The sequence below is a fragment of the Aedes aegypti genome, chromosome 3 (assembly GCF_002204515.2).
Source record: "Aedes aegypti strain LVP_AGWG chromosome 3, AaegL5.0 Primary Assembly, whole genome shotgun sequence".
In the NCBI taxonomy this organism is placed as follows: Eukaryota; Metazoa; Arthropoda; class Insecta; order Diptera; family Culicidae; genus Aedes; species Aedes aegypti.
This window is the reverse complement of record NC_035109.1, coordinates 165201464-165219115: the sequence shown is the minus strand read 5'-3', so window position 1 is coordinate 165219115 and position 17652 is coordinate 165201464. Positions and strand designations below refer to the sequence as shown.

The following is a 17652-nucleotide window of genomic DNA, read 5'->3' as shown; positions in this document are numbered from 1 at the left end:
ATGATATTACACCGCTGACAACAAAATATGCAGAAATCCTAGCTACGCCAATGAGCGACTTAACATCTAATGGTGAATTTGTTGATAGGCAGTGGTATGGTATCTTACTACCAACGTTAATTGTTTGCTCAAGCTATATTAACATGTTTACCCACATTGACATCGAGTCTAGTGATCTTAATAGATTAGAATCATATTTTATGAAGAAGAACCATGCGTGGGCGAGCCAAAGACGTCAGTGTTTGGTGTTGTTTCTGTTGTTGTAACATTGGTCACCTTTCCAAATTAGTCCAGGTGATGACAGATGAGGGAGTGAATTTACCTTCCTCTCACAGGGATGATTAGAGGGTACCCTAGTAAGAGCGCACTAAGAATGCACAACGTGTGCATTCTGGTTAGTCAACTGGAACTCACAGCTGGGATGCAGTCCGGAGATGGAGAGAGAGTGGTGGACAATGCGCAAGTGCGTTGGAAAGCTAGTATAGCTCTTTCAAGAGTACGTGAAAATGGAAATGGAAAATTTGAAGCAATTTTCCGCTGACAGACGGTGTGGCTCGAACAGTTTGCTTTCAACAGTCGTCGCGTTAACGTTGATCAATGGACGCAGTGTTCTCCGTTATCAGATGGTATAGTGGGTGGTTTTGGGAAATGTGTTTTTTAAATCCACAGATGTGATTGCATTGCTGATTGGACGTGATTCACGAATGTGTACATTTTGGTACTGAATCGATTGTATCCGTCTGAGCGAGAGTCCTCAGTTCAGCAAAAAGTTCAAATGTCAACCGTGGATAGCTGTGAGCAAAACAAATGGGAAACCACACAAACATGACTGAAGGACGTTTTGGGGTTGTGTTGGTGTAGTTGTCGTATGTAGATTTCCGATCGTGCAGGGTACTCTCTGGAGTGCAGTTCTTTTTTTTGGGTGGGGTGGGACGTGAAGGTGGTTGCAAGCAAGCCGGGATATGGTGAAAAACACGAGGAAATTTGACACGCTCACACTTCGGAGAGTACTCGAGTGCGAGGTTCAGAGCCCATGTTTTGATCTCATAATGCTCCAGGACGGTTTGCACAACACAAGAACGGAATCCTTCAGCCAGGTCAATGTGAGCGGTGCTGTGTAACTGGCGGAGGGCTTAACAAAAGCTAAAAAAAATCGTATGCCTGAGTTATTGTACCGTGAAAATTGCCGATAATTTGCGCTCAATGAGACCTCGTGTGACGTGATTCGAGTGCTCCGAGTTGCGGAAAACATATAGGCGTAAGGTCAAGCCAAGAGGAGTGGGTTGTTGTTTTTTGCAATGTTATCACAATCGAATGCTCGTGAAGTAGTTGTGGGAAAAATCGATGCTGGTGAATAATTAAGCAAGCTGGTGTAGTGTTTTTCTCGCTTTTCATTCCCAATGTTTGCCGAACTTTTCAGCTCAATTTCATAAGCAATATGTGTGGGGAAACTCGGGGGAATATTGGGATTTCCTGTTCGGCCTGTAGGCTGCTGTCGCCATGGAAAGGATGAGAACCGACAATAATAGTGCTGCGGTTATCTGCAGGAAGTGATATACCTGTATGAGCGAGCAGAAGAACGACTTCCCCAGATTATGCACTACCATGACTGACCGTACTGATTCCGTATTCTCGTGGGAAAAACAACGACGGCAAATTGAATTTTGTGTTTTTGCTTTTCTATTTTCTCCAACCTTCCAGGATAATTTATGGGATGAATAATAATCGTGAAAGTAGATGAAAACCGACATACAGTATTGAGAACCAGTGACGGTGCCCGGAGTCCGACTCGGACCGAAGATATCTCGAAAAGTGATTCAATTATGCTGCTAATGCCTTCGAATAAATTATAATAAATTTGTCGCTCGTCAACCACTTGTGCGCGTACGGAGATACAGTATGAGAAACCATCCTTTGGATTTTCGCTTCTTCGTGTCTCCGGAGTGAAGTACGGTACTCGTGAAGAACTCCTGAACAAATAACGCCACACGCAGCCTTCGGTGCTTATCCCAAAATCGACGAAGTACTAAGCCAACAGTCGATGATATTTGCACCCAGAATCGATAGAAGTGTATTTGCCAAGCAAAATGTGAACATCTTAAACAACCAATCCCGGGAAAAGTTCACATTTGAATGTAGCAACAACTCCGCTCCGGAGAAAAAGGGTCAATCCAACACAAATTGGAAAATTTGCGTGAGTTGATTTCAGCCGTTGGACGTTTTAATCCTAAATCAACAGCAAATCAAAACATGGCTAAATGTGTAACAGTGAAGTGATGAGAACGGTTCGATCCGCTCGAAGAAGCATTGCGAAGCAAAATTTGAGAGCCGACGAAAGGCTATGGGTTATCGTCTGCTCGCTTGAGTTGATGTGCTATAAAAAGACACGTGGAAAATCAGTGCAAATATTTGTGTAAGAGTGTTTCCACTAATCATATCTGTCGTTGCTGTTGTCATTGATGAATGGGACGTCTATTCAGCCCTTTTCTGGTTTAAATATTTGAATAGTGTTGTGTGCTAGAGTAACCGAAACCAATTTGAGATCCATCTGTTCCAAAAAGTGTTGTACTTCGCATCAAGATAGCAATCCAAACCAAGAGTTGCTGTTCCGCTTAAGGAAAGAAAAATAATTTCACGGATTGTGCACAGTGCTCCGGGAAATCCAAACACAACTGAAAGCTAAAAGCTTCTAAGAACCTTAAAATACACAGCTCAGAAGTGAATTGAACGGCATTTGCCACGAAGAAAATCCACCCATGGATTAGGCTCCAAACGGAATTCCCTCACTTTCAAGGGGCTAAAGTGTAGAGCAGCTTTGTGTGAATCGTGTGTGCGTATGAAAGCAGAAGTGAAATTGGATTTTCAGTGAATTCAATCGAGTTTTGGGCCCTTCGAGTGAAGAGGCACGGCGAGACGACGAGTACTTGGAGTATATGTACCACCTCTTGCCTCTCATCAAAACCAAGAAAGAGAAAATCCAAATGTTAAGTGGTACACTACGGAATTAGTTAAATCCGAGCGTGAAAACCAGCCACAATCCAGAGTTTGTGTATGTGCTAGTGCTATTTTTTTTGTCGAAGATGTGAAGAAATTCTCTGAGGCAAACAAAAATCTTAATGAAAACGGAAAGTTACCAAGAGGATTAAACGCTTGAAAAAGTGCATCTATTTCTGGATCTGTAACCATCAAAGAATACCAGACTTTCGACCACGGTTGTAAATTTTCCATCATATGTGACCCAATCTCCGCAAGATAATAATTGCTCTGCAGAACCTTTCGGAATAACGTAAAAAGAAAATTCCACCACCCACAGTGAGAGGGCGTTGCGCTTTTAGCCAAGTGCGCCATTCGACGTCGTTAACTTTTCATCCAGCTGTATTGAGACTGGAAAAAGGCATCGCTGCTTCGAGGGGAGTGAAGAAGAGTGTTTATGTGCCCGGGTGAATAGTGAACGAACCAAGTATATGTTTTGAATTTCTATGCAACGGAAAATAACTGCAGCCTTCGTCCGCATCGACTAGATCAAAGGAAAGCTGGAAAAGGCCAGCCGGGCCGCTTTCCCAGGACGAAGTCGGTGGATGGAGTCGAAAAAACGTAAGAACCTTAAACTTTTTTCTCATTATTGTACAATCACAGGGAAGGGTGGTAAAGGTGGACCAAACACAAGAATTTCATTTCAAAGTTCAATTCACTTTTAGTTCATTTAAATATATTAAAAGTACCTATTAGTTCGTTTATTCTATCGATTTTTTAATCTTCAAGTGTTATATTTTTAACAAATTCTATTTTTCTCATCTAAATGAAAATAGACAAATTACTTCTATCAATTGGAATACCTATAGTTGTATCTAGTAATCCTTAAACAATTGTCTCACATACTAAAATAAGCATAAAAAATAAATTGTTCTTAGAAAACGTCTGAATTATGAAGAAGAGACTTTGCACTTTTTATGCTTTTAGGAAAATCTTCTCGTTCTAATTGTATTGTGAGTTATTCTAGAAACTCTCGCATACGATTTTTCTGATCGAAGTTATTAAAATGATGTTCTCGCAGATCTACTGCCTATTTTTTTTACTGAGAATTAACTTCGGCTATTCAAAACGTCCTTCGGAGTATAAATATGACTAACCATGCGTTTCCATATAATTGTTCTTAAGTGAAGGAGCATATACTTCTCACTGTGCTTGGAATTATATTTTTTCAGAAGGCGATCATTCTAGATATTTAATCACTGTAACTACAAAGTACATGAAGGTTTAATAATTTTCAAGAGAATGGCAAAGTTGGTTTTAATCAGATATTTTACCTTTTGATCTAATGATTCTGGCCGTGACTGCATAATACAGCGATTTCATCGAAGTCATCTTATACTCCGGGGAATTATAATTTCAAGCTGGTGAGAAGATTACAAACTGAGGGCGAATAGTGAGCACAATCAAACCCTTCAAATGGGAATGCCATTGACGGTTTGTAATTTTTCTACCAGATTTTTCGTCACCCGTGTACAGGGTTGTGGATAGAAGCAAAGGGCGATCAGTAGCATCCACTTAACCCGTATAGGCCTGAGTGAAAGAAAAACAACAAAAACTCTCACCGCTCAGCGAATAAATAACGGATTTCAATCATTTTTTGTCAGCATTCTCGTACACATATCTAGTAACGAAAAATGGCCAGAGGATCTCGGGAATGTTTTTGCGGCCGGAGTTATTCCAGTGGGTCACTGGGTCAGGTCAGGTGAAAAGGATGCTGTGCGTTTGTGCCCTTGAAGGTAAGCAAATTTCAAGTCACAGATAATTCCAGGAATCGGCTATAATATAGCTACTATATCAAAGAGTTTTGAGAAAAACGCATCTGTGTGAACCTTTTGAGAAACGATTAATTTGGATAACCATGTTTTCTGCATTTGATTGATCCTAAAAACGTCCATTTTCGGGTCCCGGAACACCTCAAATTTACAATAAAATGGCGTATTTGTATGTAAACATTTGTGCCAAGCTTATGGAAATGCGTTTTAGTGAACTATTATGTTTGATCTCTACTTTTCGAGAATTGAAATGGTTTAGTTTCCAACAAATCTATAGCCAGTTCTTCCGGGCATTAGGTCCAAGTGGCCACATCCGGTAAATTCTAAACGGTCCAAAACTCTTTATTTATGGTGTTGAATATCAGATCATAATGATTTATGCAAATTTTAATGTATACCATTGCAAATAAATAAAGATTAATTGGCTTGTCCCAAAAAATAGCCGTTTTTACCTGACTTGACCCAGTAACCCACCGGAATAACTCCGGCCACAGGAATATTCTCGAGTTCCTCTGGCCACTTCTAGAAACTAGAAATATGGGCCAGTATACTGACAAAAAATCATTTGAATCCGTTTAGCATTCGCTGAGCGGTGAGGGCTTTAGGATTTTTGCTTTCACTCAGGCCTATACGGGTTAAATAATAATACAACAAAATGCCGTTCTATGACTATGAGATCAGTTAAATCTCTTTTGGTGTTGTAGTACTATAAAGTATCTCATTCTATGGGAATTCTGACCCAAGTGTTTTTTTTTACATTTCATAAATAGAATCAAAATTTAATAATAATAATAAATATTTAATAATATTTAATATTTTTTTTTTTTTGTATATTAATGACACTTTACACCAGAAGGGTGCATTCGTGTCGGTGAAAGATGTTCAATCTAATTTACATGACGATATTCATTTTCGATGTTCACTATGTCTTGTACAATCTTGTTTCGTGTAGATACTTCAACAGCCTCGTTGTTCTCTCTAGATTGTCATCGAGGGCTTCTTTCAAGCTTAGCGTATCGATGCCGTATCTTCTTCTTTCGTGATCAAACTTCCTGCAGTGCAGAATAAGATGCCGCACATCAATTGTGGTTCCACAACACTCGCAAGTAGGCGGAGATTCCCTTTTCAAAAGAAAAGTGTGTGTGAACCGGGTGTGGCCGATTCTCAACCTCGTTAGCACGCGTTGGTCGGCAGCATTGCCACGTTCTGTCCATCTCTTGGTATCGTGCTTGATTTCTCTCAACTTGTTATCTCTTATTCTAAACCATTGGCAATCCCATCGGCGCCGTATGGCTGCTTTCGTCGCTCTCAGTACATCTTCGCCGGGGATAGGGATGTCGATAGCCGGTTGTTGTCGAGCTTCGTTGGCCAAGCGGTCGGCTTCATTATTTCCGGTTATGCCAGCATGTCCCGGGATCCAACAAAACCGAACGTTTTTGTTTCGCACTATGTTTTCAACCTCCTGAATCCACGGGTGCTTTGAAGATCCGGCCTCTAGGGCCTGCAGGCAACTCGCCGAATCCGTTAGGATCACCACCTCGTTCCGAATGTTTGGAATTGAAACCGCTTTCTTGATCGCATACGCTTCTGCAGAGAAAACGCTGCACTCCTTCGGTAGACTAAAGATTCCGGAGATGCCGTTGTTATAAAAAGCGGCTCCTACCGTGTCTTCACGCTTTGAACCGTCAGTGTAGACGACGGTCGAGTTGCGGAAGCGTGTCGACAGAAGTTGTTGGACGACTGGGCGGACTTTCTCCGGAGGGTCACCGGCTCGAATATTTCTCTTCACGTCCCACACAATCGAAGGTTTCCGTTCATTCCAAGCACGATCGCCCTGTCTCTCAAGGTGACCGACAGCAGGGAGTGCTGCGTCGGTTAGTTCCTCCAAACGTTCCGAAGCGCGTCGAATCAAGGGAAGGTATCAGGTATCAGAAGGCCGGCTCCAAAGGCACGTTCCCCACCAGTTGGGAGATTTGTGCCATCGCCATATTTGAGCCTATTTCATCATCTACCCGATGGGAGAGAAAAGGGAAGGGAAAGATGGGAGGAAATAGGAGTGGGGTCCCTTGAAGAGGGAAGATCGCATAAGCGAAATGAGAGCATGTAGCTCCATACCACAAATGGGTTCGAACAGCGCCCTAAAAAGGGCGCTGCAAAACGCATGAGCGTAAAGAGAGCCTATAGCTCATTACCACAGCGGGTTAAGAATAACAGGATGTCCTGAAGATTCAGGCTTCTGTATTCAGTTTCACTTAATAAGTGTTTACCAAGTAATTGGAATCGCATTTGCGCAAAAACTGGACAGTTACATATCAGGTGATACGAAGTTCCATAATCGGAGTCACAACTATCACACACAAGTCAGCACGCTGAATATTTGCCATGTGATAGTTGAGTCGGCAGTGGCCTGTCAACGCTCTGACCAAGAGACTGCAATTCTGCTTTGACAGATTTGTTAAATACTTCGCCACCTTTGGAGATGGCTCAGTAATATACAATTTTGTTTGACGACACGACTCCAAACTATTCCAATATTGCTTGTGCTGAGTTGCCGCCCAAGAGTTTATCTGAAGCTTCACCCAGCACTTCGAAATTGGAATAGCCGGCTCAGGGCCAATGAAGTCATGCGATGCTCCATCGCGAGCTAGCTCATCAGCCAATTCATTTCCAGCGATGGAAGAATGGCCAGGTACCCATACAAGGTTTACAGAGTTGACTGAATTCAGTTCCTCAATTTGAGTTCGACATGCGATAACAAGCTTCGACCTTGAGTTGGCCGAAGAGAGAGCTTTTATAGCAGCCTGACTATCTGAACAGAAGTATATGACTTTACCCATTACGCGCTGTTGAAGTGCTGATTGCACTCCACACATAAGAGCAAATATTTCCGCCTGAAAAACGGTGCAGTTTCTACCAAGTGAGTAAAACTGATTCAGTCTTAGCTCACGAGAATATACTCCTGCACCAGCTCTACCTTCAAGAAGGGAGCCATCAGTGTAGCATACTATATTGTTTGATATACTTCTTTCCAAATAGCCAGACGTCCACTCTTCCCGTGAAGGGAATTGTGTGGTAAATGTCCTGTAAGGAAAGTTACAAGCAATTGTGAGATCACTTGGAGCAAGGACAATTGTGTCCCAATTCACCAAAAGTGGAAACAACGAAGTGTGTGTAGATCTACGATTCACTGGATTTTTCTCCAGTAGATCCAGTACCCATAAACGGTAAGAGCAAGAAAGTGCTTCTTGTTTAAGATATATGTGTAGTGGCGCAACGTCGAAAAGGGCCTCGAGCGCTGCTGTGGGAGTTGTAGAGAACGCACCAGACATCGCCATCAAGCACATCCTTTGGAGATGGCCCAATTTTGATTGGATTGTTCTCACTTCGCCCTTTTGCCACCACACAAGACATCCATATGCCAATATTGGTCGAACAACTGTTGTGTAAATCCATTTGATATATTTGGGTTTGAGGCCCCAAGTTTTACCAAAGGTTCGCCGGCATTGACCGAAGGCCATACAAGCTTTTTTGACTCTGAAATCAATGTGAGCTGTCCATAAAAGTTTGGAATCTAGAATGACTCCGACATACTTTACTTGATCAGTCACATTAATCTCAGTGCCAAAAAGACGTAAAGGTCGAATTCCATCGCGGTTTCGTCTTTCCGTAAACAGAACAATAGATGTTTTATTCGAGTTAACCGAAAGGCCATATTGGCGACACCAACTCTCGACTACCTGAAGAGCACTTTGCATCAGGTCGAATAGGGTGCTTATGCACATACCAACTATCAGAGCTAGATAGTCGTCGGCAAATCCATAAGTTGGAAAACCGCAATTATTGAGTTGCCTCAATAGCGTATCTGCTACGAGATTCCACAAAAGTGGTGACAAGACTCCCCCTTGGGGGCATCCGCAAACACTCAATTTTCGAATCGCTGCTTGACGCAATGTCGAGAAGAGATGTCGGTTTTTGAGCATTTGATGAATCCAATTGGTAATCATTGTAGGTAGCCCATGGTTTCGTGCGGCTTCCAATATGGCATCGAAAGACACGTTATCAAAGGCACCCTCAATATCCAAGAAAACACCAAAGCAGGATTGCTTCTGTGCGAATGCTTTCTCGATATCGTATACAACTTTGTGTAAAAGAGTCACTGTGGACTTTCCAGATTGGTAAGCATGTTGATTCACATGAAGAGGCATGTTTGCCAAATAAACATCACGGATGTGATGATCGATAATGCGTTCCAGACATTTCAGAAGAAAAGAGGTCAGACTGATTGGTCTAAAACTCTTCGCTTCCTCATACGACGCACGTTCTCCTTTTGGGATAAACTTTACAGTAATATCACGCCAGGATTTGGGAATGTACCCGGTAGCAAAACTGCTTACAAGTAGCTTTTTCAAAACATGTTTGATAGACTCAAATCCCTTTTGGAGCAGAACAGGATAAATCCCATCCGCTCCTGGAGATTTGAAAGGAGCAAAACTATTAAGTGCCCATTGAATCGATTCAGTAGTTAAGATACTGCGAGCCGAGGCCAGAGACTCGTAACTACATGAAAAGACATTTGGTTCATCCGTAGATGCTATGTCCACACATCCGGGGAAGTGTGTATTGAATAAACATTCTAAAACTTCTTCATCGGAAGAAGTAAAGTCACCATTAGGTAAGCGAATTTCGTTCACTTGGAAATCCTTAGATTTTGCAAGAATTTTGTTCAACCGACTGACTTCACTCAAACTGGAAACATTTGTACAAAGGTTTTTCCAGCCGGATCGTTCAGCAGAACGAAGAGCCTTCTTGTAAGCCTTGCGAGCTGACTTGAACGACTCTGATCCAGCTGAACGGCGTCTGTTCCAACTCCTTCTACATTGTTTCCTGAGTCTAGTCAGATCGGAATTCCACCATGGGGTCCCTCTTGTAGTCTTTACAGACCGCAGAGGACATGCTTCTTCAAAAGCTTCCATAATGTAGGATGTTGTAGTATCAACGGCATCATCCAGATCACTTGGATTTTCAATGGACGGAGAATATCCATGAAATTTGGTCGCAACCAATTCAATGTAGAGTTCCCAGTTTGTTGACCGGGGATTCCTAAAACGCAAAGTCTGCGCAGTTACATTTGAATGTTCAAAGAAGATGTAGCGATGATTCCTCATCTGATACATGCCAATTCGTCAACTCGTGACTGATTCTATTCGAGCAGAGCGTTATGTCTAACACTTCTTCTCTATTAGAAACCATGAAGGTTGGGCGATTGCCTATGTTAAGTAATCCAAGGTCTGTACTACTTAAGTATTCCATCAGACTGGAGCCTCTCAAATTGATATCCGAGCTGCCCCAGATGATGTGATGAGCATTGGCATCACTGCCCACAATCAGCGGAAGGCCTTTTGTTACGCAGTGTACGACAACTCGTTTGAAGTCATCCGTTGGGGATGGTTCATCATGTGGTAAATATACCGAACAATAGACGTAATTCCTGTTGAGGTCACCAACAGAAACATCGATTGTGACAGCACATACATCTCTGGTAGTTAACTCAGAAATGAGTGTAGCAACGATTGCTTTATTAACGAGCACGCATGCGCGGGGCATGGAGCGCGAGTTTGCCATTTCAAGTTTGCTAAAAGTAGCAAAAACTGGGTCCACAAGGTTACCTAGATAGAAGTTCCCTCTACGAAAGTAGGGTTCTTGAACTAGCGCCACTTGGGCTGCACCATTTTGCATGAGTCTGCAAAGATTGATCGTTGCTGTTCTTTTATGCTGAAGATTGATCTGAGCTAACCTAACCGTAGCCACTACCCAAACTAGGCAGGATTAAGCTTTTTGCAATCTCAGCACGAAAAAGACCAGCAACGAAAAAACCAGATCGGTATCTATTTAAAGTCGCCAAAGGCGAAAGAGCACAGAATACACTGTGTAAAACGCATAATGCGAATCCATATAGGTGATAATTTAAATTAAATGTCAACATATTCATAATCCCACCCTTATTAAGCCTCAAGATAGAGACTGAAGAAGAGCAGCCGATTATCTCGGAGAAACACAAGGTCACCTGCACCATTGCTCCGGGTAGCACAGGAAGGACTCAATACTGTGGAGGGCGCCCTGGTACCCCACAGGCTCCGTTTGCGGTTAGGTTTTATTTAGACCCCCCTAACCATTCATTCTTAGGCACGGTACGCGTCACACCATAAATTAGGGGTCACCTGTGAGGTGGACTTTTACCACCGGAACAGGCAGTCCGTAGTGTTAATTCTTAGCCAGTTGAAACAACCGCTACCGACACTACGCGGCTATCTAGGCTGCTCGGGAAAAGGAGGTTAATATTGATGATTAACTCCTGACGTGCCCAAGCAGCCTACCGACAGCAGGGAGTGCTGCGTCGGTTAGTTCCTCCAAACGTTCCGAAGCGCGTCGAATCAAGGGAAGAGTGTTGTTACAACTGTTTTTCGTCAGAATACGGATTGCTATCCTCGCTACACACTGAACCGCTAGCAGTTCAAATGGTAGGGTTCCCGCTTCGGCCATGACCGAAATTATCGGGCTGGTGACAAACGCTCCAGAAGCAAACCGAACCATTTTGTTATAAGCCGGAGCGAGGGTCTGCAATGTTGCTGGACCTCCTCGGCTCACCAATCCGATACCGTACGTCAGTTTTGCTGTTACCAACGCCGATCCGACTTGTAGTAGACTTGTCCGATTGCCTCGCGGTAGTTTTGCTCCGATCATTTGGAGTATTCTCAGCCGTGACTCACATGCTTTCTTGGCCATTTTGCAATGCGGTTTGAATGTTAAGGTACGGTCCAGAGTGACCCCTAAAACCCTCAGCCGGTTGGTTTTCGGGATGGAGACTTGTTCAACCATGATGCAGCAGACATGGCAAATCCAACACTATTCGCCCACTTATAGACAGCCTTCACGGCGGCCTGTAATTTCGTGTGTAGCCCTTCGTTTTTAGCTCTTTTGACGATGAGGAGGATATCGTCGGCGTATAAGAGTATGTCGACCCCATTCGGCAATACCCGGAAGATAGGCTGCATCGCCACCAAGAACAGCGTTACGGATAACACTGATCCCTGCGGCACACCATTTTCCAGCTTTTGTTCTCTGGACGTGTAACCACCCAACGACACCTGAAACGTTCGCTCCGAGAGGAAACTCTGCAGAAGATTCATCATCCGACCACGTATCCGCCATGATTTCAGGGAGCGAAGTATACCGTGTCGCCAGGTGGTGTCATATGCCTTCGACAAATCCAGAGATGCACAGACTTCTCGAGCTCGGCGAAGTAAGTGTCTGTGCCGCGTCCCACACGAAAAGCGTGCTGACGCTTGTCAAGTCGTCCGTTCGACTCCAGCTCCGTGATTAGACGACGGTTTATAATTCGCTCGAGTGTCTTCGCCATGCAACTGGTAAGCGAGATAGGACGGAAGGCAGCAGGACCGGAATCTTGGTAGTTCGATTTTGGAATCGGGACAACGAGAGCGTTCCGCCAGCTGGCAGGAAACTCACCGTTGCGCTAGATCTTGTTCAGCAGCTCCAGCAGTACAAATTTTACGGACACGGGAAGACGTTGAAGCAGCGGGTACCCTATCCCATCGGTACCTGTCGAGGCACCTCGCCCTTTGTCGAGAGCCCACAGAAGTTCGGCTAGGGTGATGTCAACGTTGTACGCGTCGCCGGTATTAGACGAAACATCTATGGACTCTCTCTCAGCTGCCATTTTCGCCATCCGAAACGATGGAGGGTAGCTGGACGTCGCCGATCTTTCGCCGTAGTACGTCGCTAGTTCTTCCGCTACTTCTTCGGGGTTGTCCGTGAAACCGTTAGGCCGTTTGAGGATAACTGAGCGTTTCTGCCGATTTCCACGCAAGGTGTTAACCGTGCGCCACAGTTCGGTCGTTGTACTGTGCGGGGAGATCTTCCCTACGAAGTTTTCCCACGATTTCTCCTTCGCTTCTTTAATCGCCTTTCGCGCCTCCGCTTTCGCTGCTTGAAATTCCGCCAACGCTTCGGGTTGATCTGGATTTACCTGCTGTAAACGTCGAAGTGACCGAAGACATTTTCGTCGTCGACGAATTGCCTTTGCCTCGGGGCACCACCATGGTACCGCTTTCGGACCGATTCGGCCACTAGTCCGCGGGATGGACTTAGACGCTGCTTCAATTAGTTTTTCGGTGAAGCTTCCTACATTCCACTCGACCTCTGGGCGGATGGTTTCTGCTGTAATCCGTTCGTATAGCTCCCAATCAGCCCGATCGTACAGCCATTTTCGTCGCGTTGTTTGCTGATTCGACCACCCAGGTATGGATACTGCAATCGGGAAGTGATCGCTACCGTGCGTGTCTGTTAAGGTTCGCCAGGTGAACCTCCGAGCCAGACTTTCTGTGCAGATGGTCACATCGATCGCCGAAGTGTTACCCGAAGCTGGGTCGATGCGGGTAGCTGAGCCGTCATTCAAGATCACCATTTGCTTCGTCAGGGTTGTTTCGGCTATGAATCGCCCAAGCGCGCTTGATTGGTGCGATCCCCATGCGATGTGATGAGCGTTGAAGTCCCCGAGGAGTAAAATCGGGCCTTCCAGCTGGTCGAATAATTCATCCAGTGCGGTCTGGCACTGAGCTGAACTAGGCGGAACGTATATCGACACAACAGTTGCCTGGATCGGCGCGTGAAGGCGAGCAGCAACGAGATGCAGAGAGGTATCGATTTGGATGCGTTCGAACGGTATGCCTTCCCGGATGGCAAGGCCGACACCATGTTGCCAATAGTTGGCGTTCGTCGACTGTAGCAGCAACGTGTAGTTTCTGCCAACGAAGTCTGGCGGAACAACCGTCTGGTTCACCTTAGTCTCCTGCAAAGCTACGACGCACGGTTCGAGGTCGGAGATGAGAAGCTTTAGCTCGCTGATGTTGGCGCGTAGACCACGGATATTCCACTGGAGAGCGAAACAGCCACCGGAGCGACTATCCGTAGCTGATCGTGTGGTGGATGATGAGGTTGATGTTCTTCTGGTCGGCGTGTCTGTTGTGGGAGAAAGAGGGAGTGCGGTAGCCTCTGACGACGAAAGAACCAAACTGTCACTTGCCTGTGGGACGCTTTGTCCCACAGTGCCAGCTGCTGTCGAAACCATTACACTAGTTCTGCCAATACCGACAACAGCCGGAACTGGGGAAGCGCTTTGTGTAATGTTTCTGCGATGAACTCTCGAAGGGCCTTCTCCGGGAGATGGTGGTGATGCGGCGTACCCTGAAAGATAATCAGGCGCAGCAGCAACCGTTTGGGAAGGGAATTTAAAAAGACTGACCTGTGGGACGTCTTGTCCCACAGTGCCAGCCATTGCCGAAACTACTACACGACTGCTTCCAGAAACACCGGCAATAGCCGGCACTGGGGAAAGACTTTGTGTAGTATCGTCGGTGAGGTGGTTGTTGAAAACGAGGTTGTTGGTTGGTGCTGGTTGATGTCGATTGGGATTTGCAGCGGTTGGTGTGGTTTGGTGGGTGTCTAAAAATATTGCAGACGCGGCAGTACCAGTTTGTGGTAGGGATAATCGAGAACTGACCTGTGGGACGTCTTGTCCCACAGTGCCAGCCATTGCCGAAACTACTACACGATTGCTTCCAGAAACACCGGCAATAGCCGGCACTGGGGAAAGACTTTGTGTAGTTTCTTCGGGGTGGTTGTTGATGGCGAGGCGATTGGTTGATGTTGGAGTAGACTGATCAGGTGTTGCTACGGTTGGTGTCGATTGGTTGGGATCTGAAAAAATAACAGGCGCGGCAGTACCGGTTTGCGGTTGATAATAGATAGGACTGACCTGTGGGACGTCTTGCCCCACAGTGCCAGCCATTGCCGAAACTACTACATGACTGCTTCCAGAAACACCGGCAATAGCCGGTACTGGGGAAAGACTTTGTGTAGTATCGTCGGTGAGTCGGTGGTTGGATTCGATGCTGTTGCTTGATGTTGGTGCCGATTGAGTTTGTAGTGTCGTGGTATAGTCGTTAGATCCGTCGGCTACGGAGGGGAACTCGTCATCAACGGGTTGGGGTAAGACGTCCCGGATGACTCCTTCAGCCTGCCGTACTTGCGTCGGAAGAGGTACTACACTTTCCCTACTTCCGAACCGAAAAGTCTCATTGTCCGTGTTCGTGCGAGGGTCATCGTTGTTTTCCGAACGTTGTTCGAGAGTGGGATTATCGAAGACGCTGGTTAGGAGGTGTCTCCGATACCTCAGACTCTTCGCCGGAATACTCCATCATGGGTCATGGGTGGTGGGTGCGGTCTTCTTTGGGGGCGGGCTGATGTCTGGCGAGGAGGCTGGTTTAGGGTAGACGAATTTTGGAGGTCTTCCGCGTTTGGTCTCCTGAACGGCCGGGGAGTTGTTCCTTGAGCGTGTCATCGGGCCAGCCGTCGACTGGGCCACTCGTTGTTCTCGGCTGTGGCGGGGCTTCTCAACGACGACGGTTTCGCTCACATGATGCACTCTTTCTGGGTTAGACTGCTGCTTGACCTGCTTGATGAAAGCCATCATCTGCTCGATCCTCTCCTCTTTCTTTTTGTTCTCTTCCTGTAATCTGGCGATTTCTTTATCTTTTTGGAACATGGCCGCTTCCAGCTCCTTCAGCTTCCTCTCAAAAACGCTCTGTTGGGCCGCTACCTGGGCGAAGCTACCAGCTTGTTGCTCTACGCGTTTTCTAGCCTCTGGGAAACTCAGGTTTTCGTTCACTTTAATCTTAATCACTTGCACTTCCTTTTTATACACCGGACACTGGCGGTTGGTTGGCCGATGATCACCCTTGCAATTACGGCACGAGGGAGCTTCACCGCATTCTTCCCCGTGGAAGTTCTGCGAGCAATTGACGCAGCGTTGCGGTCCAGGGCAACGAACACGAGTGTGCCCGTAGCTGAAGCAGCCGTAGCAGAGCATCGGGTTTGGAAAGTAGGGGCGAGTAGCGACACGGAGCAAGCCAACTTTCATATACTCCGGGTACGTGGTCCTACAGAACGTAAGGATCAGCGCCGGTGTATTGACCCTTTTACCACCTTCATTTCGGGTGATACGCTGCACACGAATCACCTTCTGGCTAATCATCTCCGTCAAAATGTCCTTTTCCTCCATCTGAATGAGGTCGAAGCACGAGATGACACACCTACTTATATTCAGATTGGGGTGAGGGACAACCTCTACCTCAGTTCCGTCAATTAGCTTCGTTAACTTAAGTAACTTGGCTACTTGGGCTGGGTCGCGAACTCTTAGAGTGTATTTTGTTCCCTGTGCTTCGGTCTTCGCACTCTCAATTGGACCGCCGGCACATGCCTCTACCGATTTCCCGGTAATGTACGGGTTGATCGGAAGTGGAGTTCCGTTTTTTTCCAGACAGCTGGAGGAACGTCAATTCGCCAAATTGGTTCGTTGGATCCATATATTCTGGCAATCTACGTTTGGCGGACCCCCCTGGGTCGCCGCTACTAGCGGCCGCCATGTTGTTTTATGTGGAAGACACTTCCACTGGCAACGGTCACCCGTTACCTACCCCAATTGGCGATGAATAAATAAAAGGAAAGATCCTACCTTATTTTATCCTCGGACGTAGAGACTGATGCCCAGGTGTTCCCAAAATGTTGTGCCGCACTGTAGACACTACTGGACACTACTGTAGTGAAACCCTGATGAGAATCGCTCACTTTCTCAATTCCACTAATTTCCCAAACTTTCGACACTTTTTTTTTGTTTCAGCGAAGAACAAATCAAGCACACTGTGCACCACTGAATGCTGAATGCGAACGGCCGGGAAGCCGGCTGACGGCGATTTGTTTGGCCGTTTCAAAGCCCGTGGGTGCCACTTTTTATCACTGTTTTCGACCGTTTCAACACCGATTTTCACCAAACCTTCAATATGTACTTATTCTTCACCACCGCAACCACAGATACACACGCGTTTCGATCGCGAAAACCGCGAAAAACTCGGAAAAACACCTGGTTTAACTCGAACGCGTGAACGAAGACAACCGGTCAACACAGTGTGTCGGAACGATCTGAATATTTAATAATGATACTAATAAGCCCAAAGCAGTTTTACTGCAGTAAGAAATTGAATACCATACATGTTATACATTTGACAAGGTTATTTGATGACAATCAATGAGTGAAATAACAACCTGTTGGGACAACGGCTCGGGAGTGGCAGGATGTGGTTGCGATGTGACCCTACTTCTGAGTTCCGACTCACCAACGACGCTCAAACTGTGATTCAGATCACTACGGAGGCACAAGAAGTTCACACAGAGCTTTGAAAGCAACTTAAATAAAAAGAAAAATTAACTCTCTCAACCGAACTAAACTTGGACTTAACACTTTGATGCTTGTCGTTTGATGTGTTAGAGAAAACTGCTGCCAAAACGAATGACGGACTACTTCGCCTTAAAGTAACAACTCAGAAGAAATTCCACGTTTCAAATGTCACTGAACCTATCGTAAATTAACTCGCGCAAGCTCGTGTTTCAGTGCGAGATTCAAATCTGCCACCAGGACTAAAAGTTCCAGATCAAAATAAAGCTCTCTTTGGTCTGTGAATTTATAACTGTTTTGCAGCATAAAGTGCTGGTTCCCAGTGTAAATTCGTCTTGCTTCCGGCTTTTCCGTATCCGTTCTATGAAAACAAATTATTGACAATTCTCAGATTTCCAAAGCGTTCTTGAATGCGATGAGCTGTTGAGTTTGACAATCCGAAATGTTTCATTTGCATTTGCTCGCAATGTCATGAAATATTTAGTTAATCATTTAAGCTTGACTTACGCAGTGTTTTACGCTGTTAAGTGAATACCTCTA

At 45.4% G+C, this 17652-nt stretch overlaps 1 protein-coding gene across 4 annotated transcripts in view; it reads left to right on the top strand.

Annotated features, from left to right (window-relative positions):
- The first annotated feature begins 533 nt into the window (after nucleotides 1-533).
- The window catches only part of LOC110679012 (zwei Ig domain protein zig-8-like), a 957706-nt gene continuing 940587 nt past the window's right edge, over nucleotides 534-17652 (top strand). For 2 of the 4 annotated variants that reach the window (XM_021852876.1, XM_021852879.1), the window contains exons 1-2: nucleotides 534-626; nucleotides 1702-3594. The gene's annotated coding sequence lies outside the window, so the exon portion shown is untranslated. Of the gene's footprint in view, nucleotides 627-1058; nucleotides 1264-1701; nucleotides 3595-17652 lie in introns of those variants that run through there. The other 2 variants (XM_021852877.1, XM_021852878.1) reach the window with 2 other exon arrangements.